Source organism: Oenanthe melanoleuca, chromosome Z, assembly GCF_029582105.1.
Source record: "Oenanthe melanoleuca isolate GR-GAL-2019-014 chromosome Z, OMel1.0, whole genome shotgun sequence".
Lineage (NCBI taxonomy): Eukaryota > Metazoa > Chordata > Aves > Passeriformes > Muscicapidae > Oenanthe > Oenanthe melanoleuca.
Genome location: NC_079362.1, coordinates 5504160 through 5530766, shown reverse-complemented (window position 1 = coordinate 5530766; position 26607 = coordinate 5504160).

Sequence of the window (26607 nt, the reverse complement as noted above, 5' to 3'; positions counted from 1 at the left end):
ACAAAAAAACAATAAAAATCCACTTGCTGTTACAAAATGGCCCCTAAATGGCACTAAAACAAGGGTTTGATGCAGTTCTGATCCTGAACCACTGAATTATTTCTGAACTTACAGCAAATTTCCTTACTTCCTTCCCAATTACCTGACAGATTTACTGCTTTTTTCTCTGAGTTTATGCAAAGAACAGATAACATTGATCATGACAGTGGAAAAACTTCCCAGTAATTCAAAGACTGAAGGGTTTAAAAATGTGTCTTCTATCTGCATAGCTTTTTCATCTCCCATACATCCATGTATAGAATTATGGTTCTACAAATAGTCAGGCTGCATAATTAAATAAATATATTCTCTTTTGTAAGCTGTGAATGACATGACTTGGAGTACTTTTTGTGATGTTAAGGATTAACCAGATGAGAATTCAGCTTCTTGTTATAGAAATTGCTCTCTCTTTTTTTTTTTTTTTTTTTTTTTTTTTTTTTTTTTTTTTTTTTTTTGCCATGAAATTGTAAAGTTATTGAATTGTTAGAAAGGATCTGAGCAGGTTCTGTGGCCCATTCTCTTATTTCATGTAACTCCAGCTTCATTCAAGCCACTCTTATGAAAAGTTTGCCTGACCTATAATTAAAAACATCCATTATTGGAGATTAATCCTTTAAATAGTTTTCATTCACTGTATTTACATTTATTTTAGTGTTTAACCTATATCTTTTTATTGGCATGTTAACAAAAGTACAGTTTATCTGTTACATATCTTTTTACTTTGCAGGTGTATTTTCAACATTTTTGGGCAACATGTTACCTGTTCATTTCACCTTCACTTGCCCAAAAATGTGGAGGGTTTTTTTTTTTTTTTTTTTTGTTTTGAGGGTTGGTAAGTTTTTGTCTAACCTTTTCTTATATATTTTTATGGTTTGTTTGTCTTTCAGTTTGGTAAGGTTTTTGATATTGTGGTTTTTTGGGGTTTTAGGAAGGGGGGGAGCTTTTTTGGTTTTGTTTTTTGGGGTGTTGTTTGTTGTTTGTTGGGTTTGTATTTTTTTTGTTTGCTGGTTTTTTTGGTTGTTTTGGTTTTATGGGATTTTTTGTTCTGGAGAAGTGCAAACATTCCTATTTTATCTGTAGATATCACCTATTAAAAACACTTCTGCTGGCTCATCTATTTATTTTCATTCCCTCATCAGGTGTTTTCCAATCTTTGAAGACCATTTGAAATCTTAATTCTGTCTGCCAAACTGCAAGTGTGGCATGAGTGCTCACTTTATCCCTGATACTTAATCCAGAAAATTCCAGGTAGCACCTTGATCAAAATCAATCTTGAACATTGTTCTAGTCTGATGTCGAACCACTGGGAATTGCTAGGAAAAAAAAAAAAAGGGTTATACCACAAAAATATGGCTGTTTCAATGGATTAAATTTCCCTAGTTTGCTTTTAACTGACACACCAGACAAAATACTCATCAGACCTAAAAAAAAAAACAAAAAACCAAAAACCAAAAAACCAAAGACAAACAAACAAAAAAAAACCAAACAAACAAAAAAAAAACAAACCACAAACTAGAATTACTGTAGTATTAGGTTACACAAGCTCTTTTGAATGGTGTAATATATTTAATCACAAGTAAATGTGATTAGATAACCCCAAATTAACTGATTGACTCAGAAATGGTGCTTCTTTTTCCCACCATGGCAATTCCTATTATTGCCATCTGAATGCTCTGTTGCATCTTCCAGGGACTTGCCAACTTCTGTCCTTTTGCCTAGTGGCAGCTCTGCCTGCTGAGGTTTTGGATGAGCAGTGTTTTTGAAGGTGCACAAACAGAAAACTGTGTCTGCTGGAGGATTTCCAAACAAGCTGATGCTGTGATTAGAGAAAACTGATGTAGTTTCCTTGTCCTGAATGTTTCCAGATACATCAGCCATTAACAGGCTTAGCAAAAACAGAGTAGAAGAATTACACCTTACTTAAAACAGAATTTGGACCAAATGAAAGGATTTAGAGAGCTCTGGAGGCAATTAGGGTATTTAGCATAATTGCTGTAGACGTGATCATGTTTGATAAAACACCTTCCTGGGGAAAATGCTGCATTCTGTGTTTATGTTTGGAGTTGAATGCCATTAAGCAAGGTGCCTCGTTTTGATTAAAGGTTTAATACCTCATTTCCCTAATTCCACATCCTATATTTGAATATAAAGCCACACAATGCTGGTGTGAATACTGAATCCTGCTCGTGCAAGCATTACAGCAATCATTATGTGCAAAAAAACAACTCTGAAATAACTGCAGTTTGCATCAGTTGGCTTGGACAAGGTGAGAACTGCCTGAGTTTCTGCCTCTGCACTTGAGCTGATGAGATGTGGGAGTGCACAGTGCTTACCCTTGTTTTCAACATTTCTGTGTAACACCGGGGTGATGACAGGAAAATCCAAATTCTGCAGGCAGCAATGCTCCCACAGCCTGGAGGCAGGGAGCCAAAAATCTCTGGTGTCACAAGGAGGGAGTTGTGAGACACGAGTGAGAGCCAGACAGAAAAGTACAGAATATTCCCCTTTGCTTTATTCCCCACAGAAATGTGGAAATGGTCAGCATCAAGGAGAGGATGTTACAATAATTTCAGTTGGTTTTGTTGTAGAACCCCTTTTCTTGAACAAGGAGCCTGAGACAGTCTTGCAAGTACACATATTAAAATTTAATTCCAGAAAATTTTGTTATTTTGGCACGTTGGTTACTGTTAGAATGCCAGGGTGGGAGCTTTTTAAAGTGATATACAAAAATCACTCTGCACCATTTGGCCAAATGGTGTGAATTCAACCTGCACCAAACTAAAAACTGTCTTTTTAAGAGCAGAACAAAAATAAAAATGACCACAAACAGATATGACCTGCCTTTCAGTTTCAACATGTTAGTTTCCTCTTATTGCAAGGCTAAACAAAGTTTCTTTCAAATCCAAAACTTGCAGTGCCTCATGTTGGCAGGGATGTTGGAGGATGTTAAATAGAAACAGAATTTCTGACCAAAAAACCACACATACACACATCTATCTATCTATCTATCATCTATCTATCTATCTATGTACAAATTATGTTCTTTCTTGTTTCTCATTGTTTATTCATGTCCTTTTTTTTTTCTTTTTTTTTTTTTTTTTTTTTTTTTTACGGTATGAAACATTTCATTTCTGTTTAACTAGTGCCAAAAAAATTTTCCATTGAATTCCAAATTTCCAAATTTTTATTTCCAAAATTTTACCCTCAAATCATGGACAAGGTAGTGTTAAGTGTATGTTTGGCTCCTCCTTTCCTATTTTCAAGCAAAGAAAAAGGAGTTATTTAAACTTGTTTGACATCCTTCAGATGTCAAAGGCCTGGAACCCACTGCAGATATTAATATTGAAAATGTGTGAATTCTTTATGTGTAGGCTGGCTTAGAAATTTCCATCACCCAGGTGTAACAGCTCCAGTTCAACTTTTTCCTCCTCTCCATCCTCTCTCCCTTTCTTTTTACATTTGTTTAGAAAGGGCAGAGTTACTGATTAGACAGAATATAAATTTGGCATTTAGCTTAAGGAAAATGTTTGCTTTATTACTTACTTCTGTCCCTGCTTCCAGCTGCATTTGAGTTGTGTGGAAGCCTTCACTGAGATATGAGAAAATTGAAGATTTTTTTTTCTTTTTGCTTTTGTGCACAGCATGTGTAGGAGCAAAAGACTTCTGCTCCAAAATTCTGCAAGTTGCTTCATACCCAAAGATCAAGGAGGGTTCCCCAAAGCAGGGGATTGTCACAGACACATTTATAAAGGATTCCTATCAGTCAGCAACTCAATTAGTCTTGCACAGTCACCAGAAAATCACAATAAGATCCTGCATATTGCCACCTACAATTATAGCATGGCTCCCATGCCAGCTGTGCACAAAAAGACATGTTTAACCAAACATCTGTGTTTTACAGCTTCCTTAGGACTTCAGGACCACGAGCATCCCAGTTGTGATGCTAAACACAACACCCTTGGTTGTTTTTGAGGCTCAAAAATCCAGGATAAACAGTAATTTTTGCCATGTGCTTTTATCTGACCAAGGTAGATCCTTGCTCTCCTGCCCTGAACTTGCAGGGCATCAGCACAGTCCAGCTTTTCTGGTGATCACAGCAGGGTTTAGAGCCTAAATCCAGATTAAAGTTTAGGGAGGGGACAGACAAGAGCAGATGTGAGTTTTTTGTGTGAATAGGATGTGAATTTAGGAACTGCTTCATCCACGAGCACAAATCATTGCAAGAGGGATGAGAGGACACACAGCCTGTATCTCCACAATGAAACTCTGCCCTGCTGCCAAACACACTTATAAGATAAACATTTTGAACTGTGGGGGAAAAAATAGGATTTTTTCAAAGACAGTTTTGGGGTCTGGTATGAGATGAGTCCTTCTCCCTTCTCAGGTGCAGTCCCTGGGGTAGCTGGGGACATTCAAAGGGCTTTGACCTGCTCTGAGAACATCACTGCACTTTCTGCTTGTGCTTTATTTTCTTTATTTTTTAAATGTTTCTATTGTTTGCTGTGGTTAACAGGCCCCACACTCCATCCACCAAGCACTAAAAACAGGAATTTCCTTGCTGCTCTACAGGTACACCCTGCCAAGACATTCACCCCCACCAAACATAAAGTTATATTGAGAACAATAAAATGCTTATTTTTTTTTCCCCCTCCATCTGCACATCATACTTGGAAGGGGAGAAAAAATAAAAAAACAGAAAACAACAGAGCAAGCAACAGTTTGTTTCCTAGGAAAGTTAATATTTCTGCCTGCCAGCCTTGAAGGTGACTCTTAAGGTTATATTGGTCTCTCCTAAAGCTCCTGTAATGGGACAAAAGCCAAGCAATAAAAACACCAAAGTCTGTGTTACCTAGTCCCTGCTAAACAGCTCTCAAGATCTTATAAATGTCTTACTGAAAAATGCTGAAGGAGGAAAAAATGTCAAATATGCCACATATCATTTGTTACTAAAAGCACTATTTGAGATTTCCTTTCTTTTGTGGTTTGCCTGTCATGTTCATGGTTTAGCTGACCCTTGTCCCTAAAGTAATTTTAAAGTGTTCAGTGCCATATAGTGGTTTTCTTTGTTTCATTGTAGAAGAACATTTAATTGGAGTTTAAGTCTAACCTTTAAATAAAAGATGGTTTAAAAGGGGGTGCTTTTTTCAACTGAGGTCAATGCAAATTTTTTTAGAATTTATTTTGATCTGGTATTTTTCTTTTTTTGACTGTGATTCTGGGAAAATGAATTAATCAGCTCTTTGAAAAAAGCAAAATATAAGAATTCATCTCCTCCACTGCTCTAGTATATGGGATAAATTAAATGCTCTATGGCTGAACATTTCTCTTTTTTTGGTGCTTCTCTGACCTACAGTACTGAAACAGGTCTTCCCCTCAGGGTGGTGTGAGGAAAATTCCAGGATTTAAAATGAAAATCTTTTAAATTTGCTCTTTAGGATAAGTCCAGATTCATTCAGATTCTGCAAGCCCAAATCTCTGTCAGTGAAATTCAGCATTCTAAAAAATGTCATTGATTTCTTTACCTTCAGGATTTGTTCCACTCTTAAAATCTTCCGTCAGCTTTGTGTTGAGTTGATTACGAAACAAATTAAAATATAAGGAGGGCAATTTCAGCAAAAACACAAGGGGGCAGTTAGTACAGATTATTGAACAAAATATGGGCATTGCAATTATGAAAAATCCTTCTCCTCTCTCTTTAGCCCCTCCTCAAATTCTAGGACCATGAGGAAGAAATTTGGATGAACTGGCAATTTCTTCTTTCCCTAGTTAATGAGGATTATTTGAAATAAGAGTATCTTGAAGTTGACTGTTAAGTGTTTAATTGAGAAAAAACAAAAACCTGCCTTCAGTTATTCAATTTCTTAAATTTTGGCACCTTTTGGACTTTAGGCTACAGTGTTCTGTTTGACTTAAGATATCCAGCATGTTTTTTTAAAAAAGCAAATCAAAGAGCCACCATCTGTGGGTTCAACATCTCATTTCTGCACCCACATGACAGAAATAATAATTTAAAACAAACAAACAAAACCAAGAAAACAAACAAACATAGGCAGCCCCCCACCTCCAAACAAACTAAAACAAACAAAAGAAGAGGTAACCAGTGAAGAAAGCAGAAAAAAATTAGTCTGTAAATGAATACAATATTAATTTCTTATGTTCACATGTTTTGTTTTTCCCTTCTCCATAATAAAATGCAAGATCACTGTCCCTCATGAAATATTATCATGCAGTTGTACTATTGCAACTTTTTTCCTCATCCTATTTTCCAGGACTAAATTTCCTGCAAAAAAGTTTGGTTGGTGTTTCATGTGATCACTCAAGAACCATATGAGGCATCCAACCTGTGCCATTACTTAAAAAATACCTTGGGGATGGCAGAGGTAAGAAAAATTAATTTGATTGTCCTCACTGACAATAATCCTAATAACAGAACTCACACAAATACACACATAATAAAACAGGTCTTAATGTATAAATAAACCTGCCATAAATTCATAATGTTTTAGGTAGGATTTTGGGCTTCATTTTGTTGGTATCTGGGGGCTTTCCTCCCTTTTCCCCCTTTTCCCCCTTTTCCCCCTTTTCCCTCTTTTTTCCCTTCTTTTTTCTTTTCTTTTATCTCTTTTTTTTTTTTTTTTTTTCATTTTCCTTTTCTTCCTTTTCCTTTTCCTTTCTTTTCCATGCAGCAGCAACTTGGCCTCAGCCAGACCAGACTCTCACCTTCGAGAAAAGAAATTTCAATTTTGCGTGCACTGTTAAAAATCTGCACTTTCCCTCTGGATGAGTACATTTGGGAATGTGCTGCAGTTATTATTCTGGCAAGGCCACAAAGCAGAAGCCCTGTCAGGAATTGCAATGGCACAAATCTCAACAGGGCTTTTCCAACGTCCACATCAAATTAACTCATCACCATCCTTACAAATGAGCGCTGAAATAAAATGAGACATGTAGCAGGGCTTCACTCAGCTTGAGTATTTTAAATTCTGTATTTCAGTGGTTGCTAATGCAGAGTGAAAGAACAAAGACGGATTGCTTGAAACTTCTGTGCTCAGAAAACCAAACTCCCGTTAATAAAAATGTAAATCATACCCTAGCTCACTCTCTTTGTATACACTTTGAGCCATTATGATGTGCTCAGTGGAATAATGGAATAATTATATGGCAAGGAATAATATCAGTGTCATCAAAACAATAGTGTGATCTAGACAAACACAAAAGATGTATGAAACTATATGGTGAAAAGTGCAATCTGAATCATAAAATTCAGTTAGGCTTTCAATCAAACACATCTGCAGTCACAGCAGTGCCTTATTTTTTGTTGCTTGGCATTCATGTTAGGGATTTAACTGCTGAACTGTAAGAATTCAGAACCCTCTGAATAAATAATTTTCAAAATGCTGATTGTTTTGAGGCTTCTGTGCTATATTATTAGACACACATACACATTCACACAGTGATAAAGTGTGTGAGCACAGGGAATCTAAACAACAGTGCTTCATAAAGCATCTTTTGATGACAAGTTTTCAGCCAGAAAGCTGAAGGGAAAATCTGGATGGCAACTCCAGTAACAACTTTGGAAGATACTCCTGCAGTGGCACATTACAAATTGAATGTCACAATTTAAGCTTTGGCTTTGATCTGGAAGACCAACTTTGGCTGCTCAAAATTTATTGTGCATCTTTCACTCAGCCGGAGGTGCAGACACCAACGGAGCTGACACTGGCTTCGTTGCTATTTAAAACAATCAGATCTGTTGCACCTTTTATTACAGAGGAGCTGATGGAATGCAATAGGCATATTGTTTTTGCAAAGCTGTTTTGGGGAGCCCAGGTCGATTTGAGTGTGAGTCACACCCAATTTGTGTCAGAGCTGTCGAGTGGCGCGAGCGCCGAAATTTCGCCTTGCAGGAGTTTGTTTCAAATGAAATCCAATTTACCCTCCATATTATACACATGTTTGCTGCTCATGGTATGGGTATCTCTAAGGCTTTGCAGCCTGCCAACGATGTGCAAGGTGACAGAAGAGTTCAAAATGAAAAACTGAAATATTTAGGACAAAGCAGGGCAGCAGAGAAGAAGTGGATCACGGGGGGTGAAATGAGAGATCATCCCTCTCCACTCTCTGGCCATCAGATGTGCTCAGCAAGGCTGAACCACAGGAAAATGACTTTAGAGACATGCTCACATCATAGGTAGGCAGAAAATCTGGTTTACATTTCACTCAGTCTGAGATAAATCATGAATTCCAATGAAGGAGATGAGCGTACACTCCTGAAACAACAGTCTCTAGGTGAAACAGCAGTGGAAGCCTCTTCTTTGTTCTCATTATGCAAAAAACATCTAAGGTTCTTTATTTTGTTTAATTTATTTTAAATTTCCCTCCAGTGCAAGGCTCATCACCTCATAAACAATGCAGTAGCAGGTAGTGTGGTTACAACAAAATGATATTGCCAAAATTGCTTTGCATCATTCTTCCAGCCTAATTTTACAGTAGAAAAGACTGGTTAATGATGTAAAATGTAAATGTTGTAATTCAATATTACTACAACTGTTCTTGCAATCATTGTTAATAAATTCATTGCAAAAGAGTCCATATTTTTCTCCTCTGGAAAAAGTGCAGTTAAATGACCAAAATGAAGTCATACAAATTTTAACTGGAAACTCCAGATAATAACAATATTACAATAGGCCCATAAACAATTTAATTACAGGTACAAGTCAGAATGATTGCTTTGTGCTACTTGTCACAAAGATTATAAAATACTTGAAGAATGGGTAATTTGAATTTAATAAGAAGCAATGATCTTTCTGGATCATGCACGTGATTTCAGTGGGTTCTGTGCCTAGAGTTAGTGGTTTATTTGGATTTAGTAGTTCTTGGTTTGTCTCAAACATGGGAGGACAAGGTGTCTGACTGCACCCACCTGCCCCTGCATGGGAAACAAGGGAATGACAAGTGTGCTTGTACACAGCACAAAACCACAAATTCCTGCTCCACAAGAGCCACTTCCTCAGAAAGTCCATCCTCATTTTCCACTTTGACCACAAATTTTGTCAGATTGGTGAGCAAAACCCAGGAGCCCTAGTGAAATGTGTGGTGCCATGTCTGAAGAGTAAGGCAGTCTTCCTCTGGAATGAAAGTTGAAGAATTTAGTACTTAAATTGCTGCTATGGCCCATAGATCTGCCTTCAGCCTCTGCACTGCAAATTAAACAACAGACTGGAGTGACAAAGACAAGATAATTATCACCACTAACTTTTAGCAGGGGTAGTTATCAGTGTCAGTCTCACTCTCCTTTGTGCTTCAATAAATCCTAATGAATGTGTATGAGAAAAAAAAAAAAAAAAAAAGGGGCTTTTTACACATTTACCTGCCATAATCAAACTTTCACAAAGTCCTTTAAAAGCTAATGAATGTGCAATTCTGACAGTATGAGTGCCCTAAAGGCAAGCAGGGTGTTGATTGCAACCAAAGCAGTTGGTCCCAGTCAGGTTTGGGCTGGGATGATGCTGGGCAGTGATGGAAGGCTGCAGGCTCAGGGCTGCTGATTGCTTCTCCTGCCCATCCAGCTGCCAAGAAAGGAGCAGCAGTGACCTTGCAAGAGCAATTTGTGAAAATTAGATGAGTGCTCATTTTGCATTTTCATTAATTGACAAATTTCTGTCAACTGTTATTTAGAATCCCGATGGTTCAGTTTGGAAGGACCATCCCAATCCAAACCCCTGCCATGGCCAAACCTTCCAATGTCCCAGGCTGCTCCAAACCCCAAAGTGCAGCCTGGTCCTGGACACCTGCAGGGATCCAGGGGCAGCCACAGCTTCTCTGAGCACCACACCATCCTCACAGGGAGGAATTCCTTCCCAATATCCCGTCTGACCCTGTCCCCTGGCAGTGTGGAACCACCCTTCCTTGTCCTGTCCCTCCATCCCTCATCCAAAGTCCCTCCCCAGCTCTCTTGGACCCCCAGTTTGCACCTGAATAATAGATTTTTCCTAAATTTAAACAGCTTCCTGGTTAAAACAAAACAACAACAACAAAAAAGTACAAAGAAAAGGCACAGAGTACCTTTGTTAAAAATATATGAGTTTGTGCTTTGAAATATTTCTAGCATTGTGGTAGTTCTGGCAATATTACTTTCTTTTTAAATTAAAAGGGAACTTTAAAGGTTTTTATTCTGATGGCTATTGTGTTAGGATAACTCATTCTCCTCAATTCATGCAGTTCTGATCATAATAATGCATTTCATTCTTCAGACTTTGCATTCAGAAGCCAGCTGTGATGGTGCAAAAATACTCTTTTCCCTAGGCTTGTTCTGAATTCAGCTCTAACTGTATTCTCACACCAAGGTAAGTATCTTGGAGTTTTAAGGAAAAGCTCAAGTGCCACTTTCATGAGAGGCAGTGTACTCACTTCTGGTATTCATGAGGGCCCTCAGAGTGGGTGTAAATGAAAATCAGATTTCAAATACATTTTCTGCTTCCTATTCTCCTTCCCTGACTTATTCACTGGCAGAACTGAGTGTCTTAAATGGGACTTTGGGTTAACACAAAAAAATGGGAAGATTAATGTCCTGCTTTGCCTCCAGTTGTGTGAAGGCAAGTTTTGACTTATGGGTGCACACCAGCGTGACAAAGGGCAAATATCTGAAAACACCAGCATGACAACACTGGAAAACTACACATATTTTATTACCTGGAGCCTCGTGGTGTTAACACTTGCTTCTGTTTTGAAGATGCTTCCTTAGATTTGGCCATCAAGCCACAGCAGCAAATCGACTTTGATAATTACACGTAACAAGGCTGCACAATGTAACACAGGTAATGAGGTTTTAATTCACCAATTCATCTTGGGAATGAGTACCAGGAGCAGCAGCCAGCCTCCACACCACCTGACACACTTTTAGTGCCAGTTTTACCCTGTGTGTGTGTTACCACACATTATTTACACAATCCCATTAGGACTGCTCTCCTTTTCGGGAGCCTATTGCAAAATTCACCCAGAAAAATATGAGTTTTATCTCTTTAACAGTTTGCCTGTCTAAAGGACAGCACCAGGACACACAGCCATCCTTCCATGCCCTGTCCTGGTGCTGGGAGCAGCAGGGAGGGGAGGCAGGGACTGTACATGTATTTTCACTACTCTTACATCCTCTGCTATAAATCCGCTTCCCAAAGCCACCAATCTGTGCAAAAGAAACTGAAGAAACTGCAACTCGTTAATTTTATCCTCTAAATCTTCTCCTTTCTGCATTAGTGACATAAACCCACAGGCTGTAGAGAAGCAGTGGGTTTGTGGCTGCAAGTCTCACAGAAATAAAGGCACAACACGACCCCGAGCGTGTAACCTCGGTGTCTCACCAAGCCCATTTATTTTTATGTGTGGAAAGAAGCAGCCTGTGTGAAATTAGTGTGTTTCTGTGCAGTTAATGGGCAGAGGAATAAGGTTTAAGGACTTCTGTGAGGAGGAAAACTCTCCAGCCTGGGTGTTACTGGAATTCACAGGTTTTCCCTCACTCATGACTGGTTGGACTCTCCAGGCACTTCCCTGGCAAACCACCCTCCCCACTGCATGTCTCATAATTTATTTGTGCACAATTTAATATCATATATTAAGCAGAAGTCTCGCCCACAGTGTCCTGGATTGTTTATTATTTTGCTTTTAAAGAATTTCTGCTTTTAGCATGTCATCTATAGACATATAACTATTTATTTGTGAAAAGCCAACTCCACGTGGCTTTTAGAAACAGCTGGGCTTAAGCAAAAAGTCCACCCCAATAGAAAATGCCAGAATTTCAATAATCTTCTTTTCAATCCAAAACAAAAATGTTCAGTGAGGGAACCATATCTTCTCAGAATCTCGATGTGCAATTGCTTCCTGGATCTATATAAAAATGCTTGACTAAAAAAGGAATTTGATGCAACATGCGTCACAAACCAACTTATTCTCAAAAAAAAAAGAAACAAAAATTAAAAAACAGCAATCAGGCTCCCTGAGGCTGTAACAATTTTTTTCACAGTTTCAGTGTGTGTTATTTTTGTTTGTGTTTTTTTGTGTGCTATTTTGTCTTGTTAATTTTACAAATTAAAATTTCTCAAACGTGTTCCCAAAAATTCAATTTTTATGAAAACACACTTTCAAATTGAACATTTCAAGCTGATTACTCTGTTAGTTTTAACATAGATACAGATGGGCTCACATCTGTTCAGAGTCATATTCCAAAGCATTTAAGAGAGGTTAGCAAGAGATATATCCTGTAAAATGTTTGAATTTAAGCTCCAGAACAGTGAGTTAAGGGTTAATATCATTGTCAACCTTACACATTATATATGGTGGCATCCTTATTTTTCAGCATTCTTCCTAAAAAAAAAAAAATCCAAACTATAATCTTTTAAAACGAAAATTTTCCTTTTAAATATGGAAAAACTCCTCAAAAAATGACTAAAATCTTATAAAGTGGGTGGCAGACTATTTTGCAAAGATGTTACTGTAAAAAATATTTCAAAACAATTATTTATGGTAAAAGCTGTTAATAATTTGGTATTTGTTATCTGTGCTTCTGCTTGTTTTCAGCTGCTGACTGTTCAGGTGGACAGCATTGCCCAATGAATTTAAAGAGCTGTCACCATTGTGCTTGTATTGTGAATTGAGATGCATGTTTTTCACGGGTTTGACAATGTAAATATCATTTATCCTGCCAGGGGACATGTAAGTTGTGACATATTACACTATTAAATGCTCTGATTTCCAGGGAAGTTGTTAAAGAAGTGGAGCAACGAACATAATAAAAGCATTCCAGAAATCCAGGTGGCAATCTCCTTTTTTTCCCAGAGATGTACAGCAATAGAAAGGAGAGATTGTCTAGTCCCATATGAGCTGCTCCCCAGGCTTCAAATCAGAAAATCCAAAACCTTCAGAGTTAAACGTGGCAAACAGGTTTATCAATATGTAAATGGTATCAGACCTTCATTTCTAATTTTGTTTTTTCATCAGTTTCCCTCCTGCTTTTTTGGCATAATTTTAAAAGGTGAACAAAAAGGTTTCATTGAACTTCTCCATATAAAAAACTCTGCAGGTTTTAGAAACATATTATTTATTGAAAATAAAGAATAAATGCCTAGAAAAAAAAAATCAACAACATTCTAGGAGGGTTCCATCCTCAAATTCACCCTCCTCAAAGGAACTGTGAACTCCAGTTTCCCTTCCTTAATGAGCAGCAGGTTGAGGAAGAAGATCAGGAAAGTTCAAGGCATAAAATTCAGGATGAAAAATCTTCTTGGAGGAATAAAGGGCCAAGAGAGGGATAAGAAATGAATACCTCAGAGTTGAGAGAACCTTGGAAATGCTGTGAATCCAGTAGGACAGGCCCAGGGAGAAAGGGAGACAAAAGGGGAACACACACACCCTGGATGGAGTGAAATGTAATACTATTATATTTATGTCATATATATATTTATATCTATAATATTTATAATATAAATATATTATATATATTATATATTATATATAGTAATATATAATATTAATATATAACATATAAATAATGTATATTTATATAATATTTATTGTATATGATATATAAATAATATTATAATTAAAATATATTTCTATTAATATGTATATGAATTTATAAAATATAATTATCTAATATATAATAATTGTAATGTAATGTAGTATAGTATAGCATAATATAGCATAACATAACATAACTTAACATAATAAATATAATGTAACGTAATATAATATAATATAATATAATATAATATAATATAATATAATATAATATAATATAATATAATATAATATAATATAATATAATATAATATAATATAATATAATATAATATAATATAATATAATATAATATAATATAATATAATCTCTGAAAATGCAGAAATGGTAATTTCAGCCTCTTTCTTATGGTTTTATGGACTCCAGTGGAATGCTTTTCTGCAAGTCAAAGGAAAAATAATAAACAAAATAAAGAATGATAAGCAAAATACAAAACCTGGATATTTAGGAAAAAAACTAACACTACTTTTTTGGGCATAGTTTATCTGTTGATAAGGGGATAATAAATTACAATAACTTAAGCAAAAATAGCAAAATTTTGGGTAAAATAAAAATAATTCCATGTAAACTCTGATGTTTTCCCTTAACATACAGGTCATATTTTCCCTCTAATTTTATCCTATCATAAATTATCAAATTTCTCATATAAGCAATTCATTCCACTCCATCACTGCATTGTTTATTATAAAAATACATATTCTTTCCTTATATTCTTAGTTGTTTTTTGCCAAAAGCACAAATGTTGAGGTTAAACCTGGCTTGATTGCCATCTTTCCTTACCAAAGCAGGGAAGAAGGGTAAAGAATTTGGGCCAAAATTATGCATAAAGAACTAGAGTGGGGAAAACCACACACAAACAAATATTAAAAGGCAAATTATTTGTCTGTGACAATTGGTTAAACTGTAAACAACATTTCTGTCTTTTTCTTCCCACATGAAGATTATTGCATAATTTATCATCCTTAAAAGAGAGTCTGATTGCTAACCCTTCTTTTCCTAAAATTCCACATAAACTTTGTTGTCAAAAGATGAGCACGGCAGAAAAAGGAAAAAAGTTGTTTTTCCTATTTCATGACTTGATGCCATTACCATTGAGGATCATACTCTTATTCTGATGTCTTTTCCCATGTCAAAGTTGGCATCACAAACCAAGTGAGCTTATAAAAATTCAGTTTCTTCTTAGGCAGGAAAGAGAGAATTTAATGTTTCCAGTGTGCAACACTCACATGGGAAACTAAACATGAGCTTTTAGTTCCTTTTTTGCTCTTTCCAACCTCAGAACAACTCCAGAAAAATAAGGACTAAGAATTTGGGGTGGTATTGGAAGGAGAAAAGGGTGGGAGAATAAGAACCCTGATGAAAATACAATGAGAGCTCTTCCAAGCACTCTTATGTTTTTTTACAAAGAATTGGTTCTGAGAAAATTTTTACAAAGACTTCTGCAAAGCAACAAATTATTAAAACTTGCAATTTCTTATTATTTGAACTGTAGCTGATCTTCCTGGTTGTTCAATATTTGATTTACTTGTAGGCGATTTGGAAGCAAATTTTTTCCTGAGCCAAATATGTTCTAAAACATCTAAATAATTAAACACCACTCTAAATAAATAAATGCATAAATGAGCATATAAATAAATCTTTCTGCTCTTTATTTCACATTCTCTCCCTCAGCTGAGGCATAGATATTAGAGAACTACTTGTAATTCTGATAAAAAAAAATAATGGCCTTAAATTTAATGATCATAGCAATGGGGCTGAACACAAATATTGAAAGTATAAGGTCAGGTCTTCAGCAAAAGACTCACAAGGAGATGAAAGGAACTTCTCCAGGGCTGCTCAGGGTGTACAAAAGGCAGGATTTATACTTATATACGTGTAAGTTGTTAATTTATGGTGGCAATGGAAATTCCCCCCTTCAGCCTGGGAATGTGCATGAGGAACAAAAAGGACAGACAGATAATATAAATCTCCCAATATATGGTACTGCCTTATGTCCCTTTTCATGTCTTATTAAAGGTGTTGCTGGGAATGGCTGTCTGGATTTGTATCTCTCAGTTACTAATAAAGTTAGAATTCAGAAGTGTTTTAGAAATTTTCCTGCGTGGCTCCTTGCACTCTACCAAAACGTGCCTCATCAAAATTCAGTTTGTTCTTATCCTCCCCAAGCTGCAGTCTGATCTAGGGAGTGTTGTTTGCACTCTTCTTGATTTATTATCCTTTTCAGTTTTGCTCATTATCACCAGGTAACCTAATTTACCACGGAGTTCAGCTATCCTTTTCATGCAGATTAAAGAATATCTTGATACAGACCTGTTTCCTTCTGGTTTAAAAAAAAAAAAAAAGAAATAAAAAAGTGGTTATCCCGTTTGTCACTTCTCTTTGAATGCACAGCTCACTCTCTTTGCATAATTCCCATATTTCCCCTTTACTCTTGTCTCTTCTTAGTGTTCACAGAGGAGTATGCTTCAATCCTAAATTTTCCATCCTAAATCCAAAACACAGCACTCTCCCAGATACCAGGAAGGAAATAAACTTCATCTCAGACAGAAAAGAACACCAGTGCACACCAGATTCAAATATTTCCAAAATATCAATTTGATATTTTTGATATTTTGATATTTATTTGATATATAGGACAAAGGGATGAATTCAACACCAATATTTATTGATATTGGCTTCTTTTCCTGCCTCAAACCCTCAGATATTAATTACTACAAGTACATAGAGAAGTTGCTCCAAAAACCTATTTCCAGTCAATTATCTCAACAATTTTTTCCTGCATGGCACTTGGAATGGCCATGAAAGAGGGAAAGAAAAATTCTTTTTGCCATAATTCCCACAGAAATGTTGTGAAACCCTTCTGCTGGAATCACCAAAGCAGCCAGTGAGTGCTCTCTGGTTGCTTTTAAAATTCCCTTTTTGGTTATTGTTCATACAGCATTTCCTGCAGTGCCTCACATTTCGTCCCATTTTGGAGTGAGGATCTATCCTTTGATTTTGGGATTAGGGTTCCACACTTTAATGCAAGATAATTGTGATGCTGTTTGGGTGGATTTGCAACCAGCTCTGTACAGGGCATTTTTTACCTGAAACTCTTGCCTGTGCATGTCTGGAAACAGGAGAGGCTTTTGCTTGCTTTGCACTGTTCCTGCACTGTGAACTCACATTTATTTTGCTATATATCACCCGCTGCTCTTTCTCACATCCTTAACACACTTATCTAGTCAGGAGGTCGCTGTATTATGCAATCCTCCCCATTGTAATCAATCATTTCCTGCATGCCACTGTCTTTTAAAAGTAAAAGCAGGCACCTTGTTATTCTCCTAAATTCCCTGGTGCCAAAGCAGCCCATGAATCACTGTCTGTAGGTGTGAAGTTATCTGTGATGCTCCTCCTGGTGCTGCTGCACCTGTTGTGAAACTTTTTCCTGGCTCAAGGTCGTGATCACAGCCTCTCATCCTCTGCAAATGGGGAAAAAAAAAAAAAAAAAAATTAGTGAGCACTCGTTATTCCAAGGGCTTAAGGAAAGCTGGTGATCACCAAGGTTGTCCTTCAAAAGAAAATCTCTCCTCATAATCTTCTTTTACGAGCAGCAGCTGGAAAATCAAGGTGGGTATAGCAGCAATATAAGAAGGTTTAAGGGAGCTGATTGCTGGTTGTTTGGTGGCAACAGGTAACTTAATTTTATCTCACTGTGTTTTTCAGATATTACAAGTTCTTAAATTTCAGTGTGAAGGAACAAACAATTTCTTAGCAATCTGATCTAGGTATCCAGCTGTTTTTGATAATACTAAGGAATGCAAGTAGAAAGAAGAGGCTTTTACTTGTTTTCACCTAATAATGGCATAGGACTTATTTTAATTGCATTTTGCTGTTACCAAATCACTGATGAACAAATCCCAAATTCTTCCATTCTGTTATGGATTCAGTTATACAACAGTTCATTGAATACCATTCAAGTTCCAGGGCAAAATGCCCACCACAGCTGTAACCTGTGTTTTACTTGATAAATAAACCAATAAAACAGTTGTACACCTGTTCAACGAGAGCTTCTCTGTGTCAGCCTCATAATTAAAAGTATTTTATGCAAAAAAGTATTTTAAATGCAAAGAGCTGGGATTTAAATGGGAAAATAAGGTATAGGCAAACAAATGAGAAACAACAGAATTAATGAGGGAGGAAAAAAAAGAAAAACCAAAACCAACAAAAAAACCAACAAAACAAAAAGAACAACCAAAAAACCCAGTTTCTAGTAGTTTGACTATCTTGCTTAAAGCTGGGACCAAATGTTGCCACTACCCAACCCAAAACTCTGGTGACCCTAAAAAATTTGCAGGATAATTAGTGTTCTGGACTATTACAGTCCATAAGGGTAAGAACAAGCCTGTTTTACTTCCTTGGTCTGACTGTGATGCAGATATTTTATTTTTTTTTCTCTCCACCACACTCTTGTAGTCTTATGATGGCAGGACAACTGAGTTTGTGTAAAATATTTCTACTCTTTTAGACAACAAATAGATATTTTTAAAACATTTTGTGTCCATGGGAAGTTGTATTTTACCTGGTCTGTTAGAGTACACTGACAACACTGTTTATAGTGGATGTAACTGCACTTGGTTATTTCATAAAGTGGTTGGAAACTAAAAAAAAAAGGGTCTTGAAATGTGGTTTGTGATTTTATGGATCAGAGTGCTGTGCACAACCATCTGCACCACTGTAGACACTAAAATAGAAATTAGAATAGAATAGAATAGAATAGAATAGAATAGAATAGAATAGAATAGAATAGAATAGAATAGAATAGAATAGAACTGAACTATTCTCTTTTCTTGCTTTTTAGATTAACTGACAGAGCTGGAAAGAGACAGAGACATTTCACAGGGATGTACATTCTTGCTTAGGTCTGAAGCATCAGAGGGTGTTCCCAGCCTGGGCTTTAAGGCTGAGACCTCTCAAGTGCCTCTTCTGAATTCACAAAAAATGAAATAGAAGAATTTTTCAATAAGGTGACATTACATTATTTCCAGACTTTAAATATTATATGATATTTATTGTTATTTTTACTACATTTGCACATTGTATATTGTGGTAGTCCACTCCAGTGTTGCAGGGCTGATCAAGGAAAAGCTTTCAGGAAATTAAGCCCACAGTGAAAATTACCCAACAACAGCTGCTAAATCCACCTACAGATTTGAAGCTGTGCAGAAGTGCAGTGGATGCATCTTTCCCAAGAAAACTCCCTCAAATATCATGGTGGGCACCCCTGTTGTTGAACCAAACTACTGGGGAGCCACTTTGTCTCAGTACTTAAATGAGTAGAAAATGAACAAATGTTCTTTGAAATATCTCCCATGTGTGTCTGGGCAGCCTGTCAAGCAAAACACCAAAAGCTGAGGATTTTCTAATATAAACAAGACAAAACAGGAAATGTAATAACTAAATAGCAGTGAATACATGATACAAAAATTTACTGAATACAAAGTTTTGCATAAGAAGCAGTGTCTGTATGGTTACACAAGTTATACTGATCAAAAAATAATGGAGGCTTATACTGAAAAGATAGACAAGAATTAACTTTAAAGGAAGTTTTGGGTTTTTTTAGCAAGCTGGGAAACGTTACTTTGTAATGCTAGACCTCAATTGGCATGACTTGTTTTGAATTATTACATGCATTTAATCATATTGCTTCAATGAATATTTACTCTTTTCAAATGTATTTTTCATTAGCTAAACAGGCACAAATCTCCATTACTTGTTATGGTAAAAGAAGAAAGAAAAGAAAAGCCTTCAGTGAATTCTAGATTATGACTCATTTGATCTCTCAAGTTGCCTAAGTCTAAGTGATAAAAAACATAAAAGCATTTTTTCATTTTGAAGTACTCATACAGAATTGTTGAGTTTCCAAAGTAATTAAAGAAAAAAATTAAAATTACATGAACCCACAGTAAAGGATCTGTATGTGCTCCTTACTTCAGTGAAGTGTGAAAGTTAGGAGCAAATCTCTTCAATACTTGTCAAACACATGGCAGACATATAACTGCTTATTCAGAGTAGAAGGAGATGAAAAAATATTTTTCATTCATGAAACATTCAATGATTCTAAAAATCCATGGACCAAAAAGAACCAAGGGACCAAAAAAAGAAAAAAAAAAAAAGGATATTTTTAGTATAATTCAAAGCACCACAGCACCCATCACCTAATGGAGGTTTGGCCCACAGTTTTCTAATTTTGTTTTCTATTTTCTTTGTAATCTATGTTTTCCTGTAACAACACCAAGTTGAGTGAATTCTCATCCAGGACAAAATTGAATTTGCTTAAAGCATTTTTCAGCTTCTGATGGGCTGAGCCTCTCATTTAAACTTCAAAATTGCTTTCTTTATTTTTATATTTTCTACCTGAGATGGATTGGCAGAAGACAGCAGAAGAAAATTGCCAAATCATTTTTCAATAATTCTTTTCAAAAATATAGTCTATACTTTCTCAATAACTGATTTTTTTTCACATTACTGTTCACTTTATTATGATGTGAGGTCAGCAGTCATTAATTTATTTGCTTTAAGATAAATTCTGTGAAGTTTAAACAAATAGATTGCCATGAGAAAACAGGTTAAAATTCAGAGGGATTTTTGGCAGAGCTTCACAATCTCTGTAAATTCTGTGTTCAAGAATAATGACAGTTTCTATTTAGTCCAAGAAGAGGCCTTGGTCAGTTTGAGTCTAGCACAGAAAGTTGAAGGATTTCTTTTTTTTATTTGGGTTTGAGTCTTCTGCATATGATCCTGGCATCTTGATATCTCTAGAGAGTGAGGATCTCTGATCATCTGGACACAAAATAAATGTATTACAGATACAGCTAAATTGTTTAATATTACTAAAAATCTGTTTTCCTTGGAAGGAAAAAAACCCTCAGATTTCTGGGCAAAAAGACAGTTGCCAAATATGACCTCACTTAGTTCAATATTTTTAGGGAATTGATTTATGCTAAGTTATGATTGGGTTGTTTAGTTGTTTTTTTTTTCCCTACTGTATTTTTGCCAGTAAATTCCCATGTAAAATGGATATATATGGTTTTTTTAGAGTCACTTCCTATTGAACAGCAGCACTGATTGATACCTGTCTATCTGCTCCACAAATAACTTTAGAGTGATTTGAGTTTTTTTGAATAAAGCTTAAAACTCCTGGGCAGAGCTCATTACTTTTGGATCTCTCTCCTTGGGACCTTCAAACACCTGATAAACCAACTTTGTCTCAAAAATTAAGGTTCTTTTGGTCTTTAGTTTGTTTTCTACCACTTGTCTAAGTGAACAGGAGATTTAAAAAAAAAAAAAAAAAAAAAAAAAAGTGAAAAGCATTTTAAAAACAGAGCTTATCAAATTTGATTCCCAAGAGTAAAACCATAAAATTATGAGCAGATGATAAAGAAGCAAGAGAAGCCCATGCCTTATTCTATCTCTATAACTCTGAAATCTTGCACAGAGAGGGAGAAAAGGTTGTTTTATCAGTCATTATACCCAAGCAATCAGGATGAAATTAAAACAAGGATTCTCCAACTCAGAGGCCCCTCATGTTATTTTAAATCCACTAATTCCAAATCAACTTAGAACTTTAAAGCAAGTTTCTGATTATTTTTCTGGTTGTCATATATGTCCCTGCTGTCACAGACAAACCCAGGAAATGCCTTTTCTTACTCCTGTTCTCTTGAATCCATCACATTTCAGCTGGTCAGAACCTTTGCTTTCCAATGTGTCACTGTTTTGCAGCCCAGCACTTTGTTATTTTGGTAATATTTTACTTCTTTGGTAGAAAAACTCTGATATATATGTATATATATACAGGCTCAGAGCAAAATATTAACCCCTTACCAAAAAATCCCCTGCATTATCTAGGCAAAAAAGTGCCCCATTTTTCAACTATAAGTGTTAAAAATACATTCCAAAAATTGCAGCAATAAAACTTTTGGCAATAAACCTGAAAAACCATATAGATTAATTATTGTACTTCTGTTATATATTTTCTGGGGGCGAAAAAAGGCAGTAGAAAAGCAAAATGGCTTGATATGATAATGTATCTGTAGTTAAGGATGATCAGGATTTTTCATAACAAACTTTTGCAAGTTAGGGGGCTTGTGGGGTTTTTTTGTTTGTTTGTTTGTTTGTATGTTGGGTTTTTCTGCTGGTTTGCTTTTTTCTTACTCAGACAGAATAATTGCAAACATTGGCAAGATCAAATTCAATAAAGGTTCAGATCTTACTGGAAAAAGGGTTTATCATGTACTTAGTACCTCTGTCAGTTTTAATTTTCCTTGCATTTTCTAACACTGAATTAGGAATGTGGCATTTGACAGAAGCCAATTTTAGGGCAAGATGTGTTTCTTTTGCTGTATAAATGCCATAAAGTGAGAGACTACTTCATATCAACATCTGTAGTGAGGTAGCCAGTGTAGATCAAGACTTAGTACTTGCTTTTCTTCACAAAGAAATAAAAATAAAAATAAAAAATAAAAAAAAAAAAAAAATCAGAAAAAAAATCAAAATTTAGAGATCGTGAGTTTATTATCACTGAAATTCAGTCAGCCCCTCTTAGAAAAATATCCCTCTGGGATAAAGTTGTCTACATTTTTTGCTAATTTTTGATGAAGAACAACATAAGGGAAAAAATCTGCTCTATATTGTATTTTAAATTAATAACATAGTCCTTACAGAAATCAGGAGATTGTGACTTTCTCATCCTCCATCCATTTCTCACTGAGGGTGGATCTTAAATCAGAATCTCAGCCAGTTTCTCTTGGTGACCCTTTTCTGTGGTCATTTCCTTTGGTTTAAGGTGAGTTTCTCTTTCTAGATGAGCTGAGTTCACTGTGCTTGCCCCACTGTTTCTTCTGCCTTATTTTCTTTACAAGTATCTTCTTACACACAGGTATTTTCTACTCTAAAAGGTTTCAAGAGTTTTAACAAATCATAGGAATCTCTGTTATTTCCCTTAGATGCTTGCATATATTTTATAGTAATTTTGGAAAAGAAATGTGAATGCCAATGATAGCCATCAAATTGCTTTTGGCCTAGAGAGGGGAAAAAAATAATTATTTTCTTAAAAACAAAATTAAAACCTAATTATTTTGTGTTTTCACTCTCTGCTTCTTTCTGTGCAAAAGACTTAAAAAATCGTGTCAGTTCAAATGTTTTAAGAATAAAACTCTTGTTTCTAAAGTGCTGTGAGCATTGACCTAAGGACTCTGGAATACAGATGAAACAGCAATTTAAGTGCATTTTTCCCTGAAGAAGAAATAAAAATTGTTATGTCAAGCCCAGAGACAGGCAGAGAAAGAGAATTTAGAGATAGGGAAACAATATATGTGCACTTTTCAGATCCAAAATGGTTTAGTAGACATTATTAATGTGTCTGTCCAGTTCCTCCTGCCTACAGTTGGGATAAGCCTAAGGTCTAAGATTTGTTTCTGGTTACCAGGGCACTGTATCTCTTCTGCAAATTCTTAACATAAAACTCCTGCAAGTCTCCAAATTGCCCCGTGAATGTGCTGGATCCAGCACTAGGTATTGATTTTGCTGGTCAAATCTACCATGCCTGCCAATAAACTGCAACAAAATGAACTGTATGTCATTATGGGGAGAGATAAGGGGGGAAAAAAGGAGAATTGTACACTTTATTACAGAACTTGCTAAGCACCCATCCAGCCTTTCAGGCTGGTGGAACAATAATAGCTATTTTCAGCCCTTCACAGGAAAGTGAGTTCAAGCACAGAGTGGTGAGCTTAATCTCAGCTCAATTTTCATTTAATCTTTGGAGTCAAGCAATAAGCACACAGATCAGTTTAAATCTGAATCTCTGGGCTTTCTGACTGAAAATAATTCATCATAAAAGAGGCTTTCATGCCAGGGAAAAAGGCTTCAAAACTTTCCAGAAATGGCAGGGACCAAACATCTAACAGGACAAATGACAGAGTCACTTTCCACTGCCTCAAAAAGATATTTATAAGTGGGAAATTTTAAGGTTTATAAAAGGTTTAACCTTTTATATGCACTGTTAATGGATGGCAGCTGGAAATCCAAGCTATCATGTTTCTCAGGTTTTTAATTAGAAGATACACCACAGGTTGGTTTTTTTCTGTATCTTCCTTGGCCTGGGGACAAGAATCTAGAGGATAAATAATTTACCTGTGTCTGTTGGAGTTTGGAGGATATTTGGATGGTTGAGCCTCCAGAAGAGCTGCCACAAGAGGCAGAAATAGTGCCTTGGAGTACAATTCCATGGCACTTGCAGCCTGGCTCTAGAACCATGCCAGCTGTAATTAAAAAAAAAATTATTAATTATGTAAAGACACATTTCTGCTTTGTGTTTGAAGAAATAAAATTACCTCGCCATTAAAGGAGCTGGTGCTGCCCCAGATTTTTGTGCAGACTGAAATCTCAGCAACATTTTTTTGCCCAGTTGCATTCACACATATTTGCATGGTCTGTTTTTAGGGAAAGAACTGCACTATATGTTAACAAATTTTTGGTCTTACAGAGAAGTAAAAGGCAGATCCAGCCTTTCCCTAAAATATTTCTGCATTGCATATGCAGTATTTAACTTGCATGCATTCAAAGCTATCTGGTTTGAACACAAAGATTCATTTTATCCTACACATAACTGAGCTTCCTTTCTCTCCTTCTGGCAGAATGTTTTGAGTCCTCCAGAGGAAATTCAGAAAACTCTGTGTATAATGTGTTTAGACAACCAAATATCTTACTGTGACAAATTCTCTTGTATCAAAAATACATATGAAACAGATTCCATAAGTGATCACCCATTTCAGTATTTGATAGTGCAATATTTACCAAAGGAAGTTATCACAGAGACTAAAAGTAGAATTCCATTTTCATTTGCAAACATTTTTTTTGCCAGCACATAGTATTATAATTTTTTAATAGCAAAATCACGCCAGGGAAAAAAATAATCCAAGAACTGCCTAAAATCAACTTGTGGCAAAAATAAATGCTAGGAAACAAAGCAGTATACATTAAAATTTAATTAAAATCAAAATGATATAAGATGTTACATTACTGCTCAATTTTAAAAAAATAGTTGTTTTCTGAAAACACTAGCATGAAAATCTGGTCTTGTAAATTAGTTTCAACTCACGGTTATGAATCTCATTTTCTATTTTATGTAATGGATACTGAATGTTACCATTTGGGGATACTGGTTAAATGTAAAAAACAAGCTTCTCCATTACAAAAATTTGCTTTTTTGTTTGTTCATAATATTATTTCTTCAGTATAGTTCAATGTCACTTCATTAAAATACTTTTAAGCTAAATCCTTACCTTCTATTGCATATTTAAATTACAACTTAGAGTGTAAAGTTCATCTGAAACTTGAAAGTGTAAATATAAGAGGGTAAATCACACACTGAGCCTTCAACATTCTTGAAACTATTATTATTATTATGCTAAAAATTTTTCAGCAACACTAATTCCAAATATATTTTTCTAACAGCTATTGAATTGGGAAAATACTAATTTTTTGAAGGGCAGTTTTATTAATATACTTTACATTAGGAAACTGTAGCATAGTTTGAAAAAAGGAAGAAATAAAAGGAAGAAATATTAAAATTCTGCAGACTGCACTCTTACACTGAAAGAAAAGGTATCCTTTGATACTCAGCTTTAATGTGCTGAGATACTGAACAGGGTATAAATTGACTTCTACATCCCCTCCTGCAGTGCAAGTGAGAAGATTAGAAATAACACTGGCAGTGAGAAATTAGTTTGAACGATGTGATTTCATTTCTAAATGAAGATAAATACAAATAAATAAGTAATTATGGGATGTAAGTGAAAGTGTGAAAGATTTTTTCAGCTCAAGGAATTGTCACACAGCAGGTCAGAAGGGAACAGACCCCAAAGGCTGAGCTGAAGGGGAGATTAAATTAATTTAAGACTTGATAAACCACTGGCATTCTTCTGGGATCTAATTAACAACTCACCCCTGAAACCACCTCTGCAGGTACCACAGGTGGCTAAATGCTGCAAGTAGCAGACCCTAGACATGGAATTTGGTTATAAACTGAGAAGTAAAAATCACTCATTCTCCAAAAATCCAACTGAGAACATAAGGGGAAACAGGACATTGATGCTGCAGTAGATTTGTCTTTGATTTCTTTGATTTGATGGAAATCACAGCCAGCATAGAACCCCCACACCTTTCAGGGTCTAAAGCTCAAAGCATCACTAACTTTTGCCCTTTTAATCCCCCTGAGTAACTTTAAAAAAACAAACAAAAAAAACAAAACAAAAACAAAAACAACAACAACAAAGTTTTTATTAATTTGGTGTAGCTAGCATAGGCTTTAATTATTGCAGAATCATAGAATCATGATCACAGAATTGTGTTGGAAAGGACCTAAAAACCCATCCATTCCCACCCCTGCCCTGGCAGGGACACCTCCCACTGTCCCAGGTGCTCCAACCCCAGTGTCCAGCCTGGCCTGGGACAATTCCAGGGATCCAGGGGCAGCCACAGCTGCTCTGGGCACCCTGTGCCAGCCCTGCCCACCCTCTGAATAATGAACTTTTACCTAATGTCTGTCTAAACCACCCTGTTTTAGATTGAAGCTTGCTATTATTTGTTCAAGGCTGCTGGCAGCAGTGTGCATGACATGCTTGCCTGCCATTTATTTCCCCTCAAAGAGGCTTTTGGATCAATATATTGGGCTCTTATTCCAGACTTCAGCTTGAAAAAAAAAAAAAATAAAGCATTCAGAATGCATTTTATTTGCAAAAATAACCTCAAAATCTTATCCATTTGGGTTTTGACAGCTATTGTAGTGCACTAAGACATTGGAACACTGAATGTTTTTAAGAAATGTTGAAATTTTTCTATTCAGAGTAGCTTAAAATCTGAATAAGTGACCCTCCTCCCACTCATATCTATTGTTTATTTCATCTTGTATGCCAGTTACACAGTGTTTTAAATTGAAACATTTTCACAGACCAACCTT